Source organism: Sus scrofa, chromosome 1 (genome assembly GCF_054392235.1).
Source record: "Sus scrofa isolate SSC_HxYL_T2T_F1_AM1 chromosome 1, Sscrofa_HxYL_maternal_Yorkshire_Landrace_v2.0, whole genome shotgun sequence".
In the NCBI taxonomy this organism is placed as follows: domain Eukaryota; kingdom Metazoa; phylum Chordata; class Mammalia; order Artiodactyla; family Suidae; genus Sus; species Sus scrofa.
Genome location: NC_139383.1, coordinates 197,158,282 through 197,169,202, shown reverse-complemented (window position 1 = coordinate 197,169,202; position 10,921 = coordinate 197,158,282).

The following is a 10,921-nucleotide window of genomic DNA, read 5'->3' as shown; positions in this document are numbered from 1 at the left end:
AGCTCCCTTCACATTCTCCTTGAGTTCACAGGTAAAAATGTATTTATTTGGTTCATTGTGCATGCTTTAGAATTATTTTCTGTGTCTAGAAGAGATTTTACAGGGCAGAAGCCACTCGCTTATGTACTTATTTCATTATTACACGGCCAAATGTTATTTAAAAATACTTAAATATTTGGAAGAAGTATTTTTTTCTTCTAATGAGAAAGAACATTTTGTCACTGTTTCCTCATCTTTTTTTTAACCTCCAAAGAAATAGAGATCTTATATTAACTCTATGAGTTGCCTTTTAAAAAATTATCCATTATTTAAGTCAACCAGGCAAGTACGTATTGTTGCTAGTCTGAGACTGTGTGAATAAAGAATGATGATTTTATTTTATAACTGGAGTACTCCCTGGAGAAAGTAACTGGCAAAAATGTCTTGGTATTAGAGTTCCCGTCGTGGTGCAGTGGGTAACGAATCCGACTAGGAACCATGAGGTCGCGGGTTCGATCCCTGCCCTTGCTCAGTGGGTTGACGATCTGGCGTTGCCGTGAGCTGTGGTGTAGGTTGCAGACGCGGCTCAGATCCTGCGTTGCTGTGGCTCTGGCATAGGCCAGGGGCTGCAGCTCCGATTCGACCCCTAGCCTGGGAACCTCCATGTGCCGCGGGAGCGGCCCAAAGAAATAGCAAAAAAGACCAAAAAAAAAAAAAATGTCTTGGTATTTAAGTTCAGGTTGGGTTTTTAATGATTTGACTGTGAAGTGTATAAATTAAAAAATCAGATCTTTGGAACAGTCTGTCCTGAATTCAGCCATCAGATGTGGTGTTTTTGTTAGTCTTAGAGTAGACCTAACAAGAGGCTTCTTTCTGGTTGCCACAAAGCTATTCAATAAGCTTCTATTCAATAAGCTGACCTGTGTTATTCATCTAGGTCAGGGGGTCATCAAAATTTTTCTGTAAAGGGCCAGGTAATAAATATCATAGGTCCTGCAGGCATGGTATAATGAGAAATATATTTGATCCTTATACCCGTTCCTGGCACAGAGCTCCTACAACCTGTGTAATTTCCTGAGTTATAGGGGTGCTAGGAGCATCTTTTGTTCTAAAATTTGGTCTTTGACTCAAGTTGCTGATAAAAGAGCTTCTAAGACCTTTGGAATCTCTGGAGTGGCATGAATGTCGTTTTTTTGTTTTTTGGGTTTTTTTTACACTTTTTTGTTTTTTGTCTTTTTTTGTTTGTTTTTGTCTTTTCTAGGGCCGCACGCGCGGTATATGGAGGTTCCCAGGCTAGGGGTCTAATTGGAGCTGTAGCCGCTGACCTACACCACAGCCACAGCAACGCGGGATCTGCGTCGCGTCTGCGACCTAGACCAATGCCGGATCCCCAACCCACTGAGCCACGATGGGAACTCCTGAATGTTGTTTTGTATACTAGTGAGAGCAATGGCATCTGGGGGGCCTCTATAGATAGATTCAGGATGGGGGCTGATCACAAGAAAGACCAAGTCATGCTTAGAGGCTTGGAACTTGCAGCCCTACCCTCCATCCTCTGGGGCTGGAAATCGAGTTCATAATTGATCATGCCTCATGATGGAAACTCCATAAAAATCTCTAAACTATGGGGTTTGGAGAGCTTCTGTGTTGGTAAACATATCCACATGCTGGGAGGGTGGCACACCCCAACTTCATGAGGACAGAAGCTCCTCTGCTTAGGACCCTTTCAGACCCCATCCCATGTATCTCTTCACCTGGCTGCTCATCTGTATCCTTTATTATATAATAAACTAATAGATCTAAGCGTTCCTCTGAGTTTCATGAGCCAGTATAGCAAACTGTCAGACCTTAGGAAGGGTTTATAGAAACTCCCAATTTGTAACCTGTTGGTCAGGAGCGTAGGTAACAACCTGGGACTTGTGATTGGCTTCTGAAGTGATGGAAATCCTCTGGGACTGAGCCTGTAACCTGCATTAACTGGCCAGTTAGTGTCAGAATTGAATTGTGGGACACCCAGTTGGTGTTTGGAGAGTTAGAGAATTAGTTGGTGTGCGGAAAACACCCACATATTTGGGGTGGGAAGTGTTATAAGTAGAAAAGGGAAATAGAGTTTTTCCTTTAGTGGGTCATATGATTTCTGTCACAAGTATTTAACTCGGCCATTGTAGAGTAAAAGTATCTGTAGAAAATATGTAAACAAATGTGTTTGGATGTGTTACAATAAAACTTTATTTACAAAAATGGCCAGTGGGCTAGAATTTGGCCCCTGGGCTATGGTTTGCTGACCTCTGATATAGGAGCTTCTTGGAATAATTTTTAAAATTTCGAACTGTAGAAAATTATATCAAGTAAAAATAAAAAGGTCAATCATAAGAAGCTTTATGATTCTGACTCCTGTGAGCAGAACTATTCCTTAATTTTTTTATTTTTAAATTTAATTTTACTGGAGTATAGTTGATTTACAATGTTGTATTAGTTTCAGGTATACAGCAAAGTGGATCAGTCATACATATATACATTTTTTTTTCCCATATAGGTTTATTATGAACAATTTAGTAAAATTTCCTGTGCTATATAGCAGGTTCTTGGCAATCATCTATTTTATACAGTAGTGTGTATATGTTATTCTCAGCCTCCCAATTCTTTCCTCTCTCCAGTAATTTCACCTAGGGTAACCATAAGATTGGTTTTGGAATCTGTTTTATATATAAAGTTCTTTTGTGTCATTTTTCAGAACTGTTCCTTTAAATGAGGGACTTCCTGCCCTCACATTGGAAATTAGGGTGCTTCATTTTGAAATACAACTTTTAAATGAGGGCTATTCCTCTTGAAAACATATATTATATATGTATATATTTACATACATATTCATATGTTGTATCTATATATCTAATCTATATTAGATAATATGTATGTATATATATTAGATAATATATTATATCTGTATATCTGATGTATTTCTACTACAACAACTTCTTTGAACTTTATTTTTAGTAGCTACTTTCACAAAGACCGAGACTGGGTCCCTCTTTGTCCTTCTCTAAACTCATAGTGGAGCAAGCATCCCAGATCCACCATATGTCTGTTAATAATTCTAGAGTTGGTCTATTCCAGGTGAGAGCTGTCCCATGGGGAAGTGTGTGGGTATCTATGGCTGTCAGGCTATTCTGTGCCAAAGTGGTCATTTGCCAGGTTGTTTGATCAAGGTAAAGAGTGATAGGGAGTTCTCACTGTGGCTCAGTGGGTTATGAACCCGACTAGTATCTGTGAGGATGTGGGTTCAATCCCTGGCCTTGCTCAATGGGTTAAGGATCCAGTGTTGGTGTAGGTCATGGATGCAGCTTGGATCCCGAGTTGCTGTTACTGCTGTGTAGGCCGGCAGCTGCAGCTCTGATTCGACCTCTGGCCTAGGAACTTACACATGCAGCAGATGAGGCCCTAAAAAGCCAAAAAAAAAAAAAAAACAAAAAAATGGTAAAGAGGGATAGTATTCAGAGCCCAGGTCACAAAGGCAAAGGCTGGAATTGGAAGGCTAGGTAGATAGGCTAAGTTTAGAGCACTGAAAGAGAGAAAGTGTAGAACAGGTTAGGAGGCAGTTTGGAGGCAAATTCTATGCACCCTGGGCATCTACTGGGATGTCCTTTCTCAAGGGCAGCTTGGCACCTTTTGCTGGTTGAAGGCTGATTTTTACAGTGAATGAACTCTGTGGGCTATGATAGTGACCCATTCTAGGGATTTGCAGAGTCCTGAGGGGTCAGTTCCTTTGGATCCACAGCATGATGTTGACTAGCCAGAAAGAAGACAAGTAAAATCTATCATCAAACTGATATTAAGCACTTTCATTGTTTGTTTAGTGGCATTTCCAACATGAGTTAGGGCTTTAGATATTCTTGGAGACAGTCAAGGTTAAAAACAAGCTCTCTGAAGTTCAACTGTCAGGGTTCAAACATCAGCCTCACCACTTATTAGCTGGTAATGGTGTTGTGTAAAATAACCTAATCTGTCTAAAATTATTGACTCTGTAAAATAATCCATTCTTCTTTATGAAATGGTGTGAGCTCCTGCCTGCCTCCTCCACTGCCCCACCCCCAACTCCACAAATTTTTCTCGGGCTGCCACAAATTGCTGGATGGAATCATATGAATTCTAAATTACTTTTTTAAATTGACATTACTTTGCTGCAAGCCAACTACTTCATAAGCTGTGTCAGCTAAAGGTCTCCCCACCACTTAGTCTGAAAAAGTTTTTGCTGTCATATCTGTCCTGTTAATTTAAGCAGAAACTGTAATTAGATGTAAGTGGTCCTGTTCCCACAGAAATGAATGGCAGCATCTGTAGAGAGACAACCGTTCCAAACCCTTTTGGCTACCAGTGCTCTACAAGTTAGCAGTATGGAGTGAGGCCCAGATCCAGACTTCTGTCGGCCTAATTTTATATCTGTGGACGCACAACACTAAATCCAATATTTCTAATGCCTTGCTGTGATGGGTGCAAAGCCAAGCACATTCCAAACTTTTGTGTTGGTGACTCCTCCTGAGAAGGACACTATGTATATGTGTGTGTGTGTTTTCTGTTTTCCTAGATCACTAGCATAGATAGCAAAAAATAAATAGCAATTTGATAAGTAGCTATGTGCAAAACCAGCAGCAGTAAAAAAGTTGTGTTTATAACTGAGCAATGGAATCCAGAGATATTTTGAATAAATATGTTTAGTTCCTTTGTTTACTTCTCTGATTAAGGAACTAACTGCTTATATCCTGAAAGTTTGGACGATGATAGAGTCAAGTGCCAGGGCCTCCTGTGTGTGTGGGGATATGTTTGCCAGAAGAGTTATTTATGGTATACAAGTTTATATCTAGGGAGTCCAAGAAATCTATATTGAGACAATTCATACTGTCCTGAAACTTCAGTAGTGCAACAAAACTGGCAGTTGTTGAATATCTACCCCTTGTCTACACCACACTAGACACTGTAGGGTACACAGGAGTGATAGAAAACGTGAGTTTTCAGTTTGGCCGGGGGTTCAAATACACGGACTCAAAGTTAACTGTCTAAAATTGAGTATAATAATAAGACTAAAATCCTCTTCATGGTAAGAGAATCATGCTCCAATAAATTCATTTGCTTAAAACCTGGCATCATATTGCAAGATTAATGAAATGGCCAGAATGAGGTTGCCCAAGTAGCCATCTGGGAGTTCCAGGGGTCTTTGCCATCTAAATCCACTCTAGTCCTGGCCACAATTTGGTGCCACCTGGTGGCAGTTGTCCACTCCAGCTTAAATGTACATGGAATGATTCTGGGCCCTGTGGTTGATGGGATTTCCAGGAAAGAGGCAGTGATTCCAGGAGTCTCCCAGAAAGTTGGCACCCATTTGGTTAGCTCAATCCAGGGAAATTGGGGATGTAGAGACCACACTTGGCTTCCCTGATTCCTGATGGCGTTACCTTCTTCCCTGCTTCTTGATGGGGCTCATTTCTAAGCAGCCCGCCTTCCCACCCACCAGTAACTTTGAGAACAGGACTGGGAAGGCAATGGCAGCTAGTCATTATTTTGTTATTGTTTTGTAAAACAAATTTTAATTTTTTTATCTTAAAAATTTGGAGAGTAGTTATTTCCAATGTAGGTTGTAGCAGCAACAGTTTCTTGAAAGAAGTTAGACTTGTGTCTTCACAAAAATGTGAAATACAGTTTGTCAGGAAAGACAAACTTTATAATATCACGTAAAGATATTATTCTGGTTGATTTTGCAGTCTTTCTAGAAAACAGGTACCTAACTTAGCATGTATTTGATCAAATAAGATACATTTGGGGAACTTGGGGATCTTTTAGGGTTATAGTAAGGTTAAGAGTCTGTATTGGTATCTGATGGTGTTTGCTGTTTTTAAAATATTTGATGGCCTTTAAGCACTTTTGGCACTAGAGAAAATGCTTTTCTTCACAGATAGATAGTTGGCTGTACTAATGCATGGCAAAACACCATCCCCTGTGACAGGTTTGAATATAAAAGCTCAAGGAGAAGGGTGGGGGAGGGCGAAGAGAAAGAGAAAGAGAAAAAGTGCCCCAGTGCGTGCCTAAGAATTAAATATTAAGTTACCCTGGATTTTTCTAATTTAAAAAATGGGCTTGCCCTTTATGTAAACGGAGCAGGTTTGCCTGGAAATTTGATTTTAGTTGGGTCTCAATCAGGCAAATTACAGATACTCCAGGGATCAGACAGGAAATTTAAGTTTATATCATTTGTGTAACTCATTCTTAGCAAAGGTTTACTTTCTGGTTGATTCACTTGCTGTTACCTCTTCCCTTCATGATTTTCCTATTTTTCCCTATGGTTAATGCTTTGATTTTTTTTTTTTATGTACTGCATTTTAATCTTTAAAGTGCCATGCAGGCAAGAATTAATCTCTGGTGGAATTTTTCCATTTTGTAGATGGAAGAGATAACAGAGGAGATGTAGATGGATTGTCTGGGACTCCAAAGTGGAATGTTTTCAGAGCTGGGATTTGGTGAGCAGTCCAACCCCTAGAAATTCTGAGGCAACTTTAAATGTTTGTTTGTTTCCGGATTGTAGCTCCTCTTGAACCACATCTGTGAGTATATGTGTTTGTATGATGATAGGGGAAGAGGATGAAGGGTGACCAATGGGTAGAGTTAAATGGTATGTTTTCAACTGGTGCAATTATAAATATATATATTCAAACAAGAAACCTGCTGATGGTCTTAGATATAATAGAAAGTGCTCTGAGCAATTGCTTTATCCCTTTGGGGCACAGTGCCCTCATCTATAAAAACAGAAACAAAGACAAAAATATTTACAGAGCAGCTGTACATTACCATATGCCTGAAATTGAATTAGGTACATTCATGATGGTCACTGAATTTCCCAAAGCCCAGTGTGTTAGATAAAGGAAACTCAGATGCCGTGACTTGTTTAAGATTTGTCTGGTTCGTTTAACTGTGAACAGAAGAGTCTTATCCCTGGGCCTAGATCCAGTGCTCTTTCTGTCACAACATAGCTCCCTCATAGAGGGCAAGAACAACTGACCTTGCAGGTGCTAGATGACTCTAATGTAACATGGTCCCATGATGATGGAGCGGATATAATTCGGTGAGTCTAAGTAGAATATAAGAAATAATTCACGAGCAGTCATCATTGTGATGGTTCATTGAGTCTAGAGGAGTGGTTCTCTACCTTGACTTTACATCAGCATCATCTTGTGAACGTAAAAAAAAAAGCTAATACTTAGGTCTGTCCTCAGAAACATTAAGTCATGAGAGAGGATCCAGACATCAACTTTTCAGGTCTCCCCCAGCAATTCCAATATGCATCCAAGGTGGAGTACAACAGCTTTAGACTTAGAAATTCATACCAGTGTACTTCCTTTCTTGAGGTTGGTTGACCTACTCTCTCTCTCCTGCACCTCATTTTCCTTTGCTCTTAGCCGGTGAAAGGACAGCAGCCTTCATCTTCCTTGCTCATTCTCCTTCCCATTTGTAACAGAGCATGATTGCTGTAGGGGAGAGAAGAAGGAAAATTAATAACAACGGGCATAAACAACAAACACTGGCAACAGGTCTGTTTCTGACAAAGACTTAGCGGTGCATAATCATGACATGCCAAAACATTAGCAAGGAAGCTACTCACGCGTGACTGGCTCTGGTGGCTTTGGCAGCAGATAGCAACAGGCTCTAGGGAGTGGCTTTTCCACCCAGTGCAGCCCCTCACTTAGAGGGGGGTGTTGTGGCTTTCCTTTAGGGGGAGAAACAAAAGGGACATGCAGTGTCAAAGTATTCCCATGCTCAAAATGACCCAACACCATATGGGATTCTATGAGCTAGAAAAAGAGTTGATTAAAATTTCAACCCTCTTCACAGACCAAAAGGGATTTTATCCCCCAATCTGGCATATTTAGACTGTGACTGCTTCTAGAGCTGGATTATGCCCTCATGAAAATGAGTCTTAATAATTTCCATGGGTTCTTGTTCAGAGTTAGGCCTGTCTAGGAATCTGAATTTAAACTCTGACCGTTGGAAATCCACACTTCTTGTAATAATAAATATGGCAGAATTATAAGCAAAGATCCAGGTCACCTTTTTAAGTTAAAAATGTATGTGCATTTCATAAATAAAGTGACAACAGTGGGGCTGGGTAGTATTTGGAAAAGGATTTCTCACATTTTTTCAACATTAAATGTGTAAAGAGTAGTTTTAAATGACTCAGTTTTTTTTTCTGGTGCTCTCAGCTGGGTGAGTGAGGAACAGTGAAAGTGAAAATCTAGGTGTTTCCAAATTTAAGAGTGGTTTCCCCCAACTCTCAGATTGTCAGAGAGAATTAAAGTGCTCTTTCATTTTTCCCAGCACTTGGAGTTGTTTCAATTATTAGTGACCGACAAGCAGTAAGAAATGCTTTTAATAGTTTTTAGCCTTTTTGTGGTGAAATACACACACACACACCAGAAAACTGCAAAAAATAATAATAATGTTTAGCCCAATGATCTATCACAATTAACATTTGTGGATCTGCCACCAGGCCAAAGAATAGCATGTGGCAAGCCCTCCTGTAGCAAATTTTCTCAGGTAGAACAAGGCCATCATTTTGAAATTCTATATTTCTTCCTGGAAAAGTAAGAACATAAACATTTGAAGCTGGTTTTTGAAAGACTCCTAAGGGGTCGGGGAAGGAAAGTTAGTGGGAAATGTCGAGTTCATCTCTGTGCCAACTAGAACTTTCCTTGGTGCCCGAACATATTTTTGTGCCTTTGCCCCTGCTCTTCATCTGTGTGGAGAGCCTTCACCCTGTGGACTGTAAAAAGGAGCTGAAAATACCTTTTTAACCAAAGAATTACAATTATGTAAGTTAAATGTTAACTAAGGCCCAAGTGCCCTAGTCCTTGTGAAGACTTATGTTCTGAGAAGCCTAGCAATCACAAGAAATTAAAACAATTCTAATTCTTACCTAAATCACTTAAAGAACATTTTAGGAGGTATATGACATATCCCATAGTGGCCAAAATCCCCTGTCCCCTTCTCACTTCTTCCATATCCTGTAGCAGTTCCAGAGACTCTCACTTTACCAACACCCCCAGAAATAATTTCCAGATACTTCATACTGTGGTGTTTTCTCCCTTTGTATTCTTCCTCTTTTTCTCTGTACTGTCTTGTGTAGACCGATTAAACTATCTCATGTTTCTAAAGAAATTCCTTTTAGCTTCTCCCATCCCCTAGATTTTTTACAACAAAGGAAAGCAATGGAAATGGTCCTATTGCAAGATTCTTAACCCCCTTTCCTCTTTCTTTTCTTCTTCTGTCTACTTATTCTTCAAATTCCATCTCGCAAAGAGCCCAAACTGGTTTGGCAAATGCCTGAGTACACTTAGAGGATGGGAGAGTGGGGAGAAGTGGACGACATTCTTTTAGCTGGTGGGGGGTGATATGTCTGTGTGTGCATGTATGTGTGGGTGTGAATGGGAGACTGGGGCTTATCCCAGAAATGATTAATTGACTTGAACTGAATTTAAAAAAAAAAAAACATAAATTGAATGAGGGTAAGGGTTAGGGATACCACATCTTAACCTCTAAAAGTGAGTAGGACAGTCTATTAAAGGGTTAAAAGTATTGAAAGACTATCCTACATGGATCAAAGGTTGACTCTGGGAGGTTCCTGAAGACTTGGGTGTTGGGAGTTAGGAGTGAGGTATGGAGGGAGGATCTGAAAGAAAGGAAAAGGCCAAGTTATATGTTTGGGTAGGGGTAGTCTTCCTCATGGTTCTTTTTTTTCCCCCACTGAAATCTGTGGCTGATCATATCCACATCTGCCTCATGTAAGACTAAGTTGGAGGAGCTCAAATCAATCAGACCAGTAGGATGGAGGACATGGAAACAAACCTGTCCATGAGCAGCCATCATAGCTATGGGCTGTGACCACCTGGGTGGTGAATGTGATGAGAAATAAAAAGTGGCCAGTCAAGTCATGGACATGAGGCCAAGTAGACGGTGGATGATTCCTTTTTCTAAAGCATTAGATGACCTAAGAGAAAAATGCAGCCTTGGTATCAAATATAGGAACATGAAGATAAGAGCAACAGAGCCCACGTAATGTAAGACAATGCCCAGATGCCTAGGCTACTTAAGAGAAAAAGAAGTGATTTTCAGAGTACAGTCACAAAAAAAGATCTCAGTGTTTTATTGAGTAAAATTAGCTCTAAAAACCCCATGGTGTGATTCAGACATTCTGAAATAATGCCTGTGTTTCTGAAATTTCAATTAAAGACCCCTTCTGGAATTATCCATAGTAGAAAGACCTAAATCTAATCCCACCCAGTAGAACGTCTCTTTGGTCCAAACATCGCCCAGTAGGGACTGCTGTACAAGTGATGTCCTAATGGGGTTGATGCCTCAGACAGCTCCCTGGCATTCCTAAGGGTACTGATTCTGACCTTGTAGCTCCTCAGTTCATGACTTCAGGCTTATGACTAATTGCAACTACTCATACTCACCAGGCTTTATGGAAGGACACATAGAGTCAAGTCACCCTCTTTAGCTTCCCTCTTCTTGTCAGTGGGACCACCAGATTCATAATCTTTTTTTATCCCTAACGTCTTCATTTCCTTTGCTCCCCCTAACCTGTGTCCTATATGCATGCTTCTTGTATCTTTTAAAAAGATTGTCTCTGAAATCTAGGCCTGCCCCTATTATTTGATGGACACAGAACAAGAATAAACTAACAGTGGCCCATATACCCTGTGTCTAAACACTTAAAAGTTATAAAAAAAAATTTAGCTTACAAGCTGTTGTCCTTTTGCCTGAACAAATGATACCTTCATAATGGCATGATAGCAAAGTGTGAGTGAAGCTATATGGTTTATATGTGACTGAAAGTTGGCAAAATATCAAAAACAATGGAATTTAATTATAATTGCACATGTCTGAGTGTATTATTAGA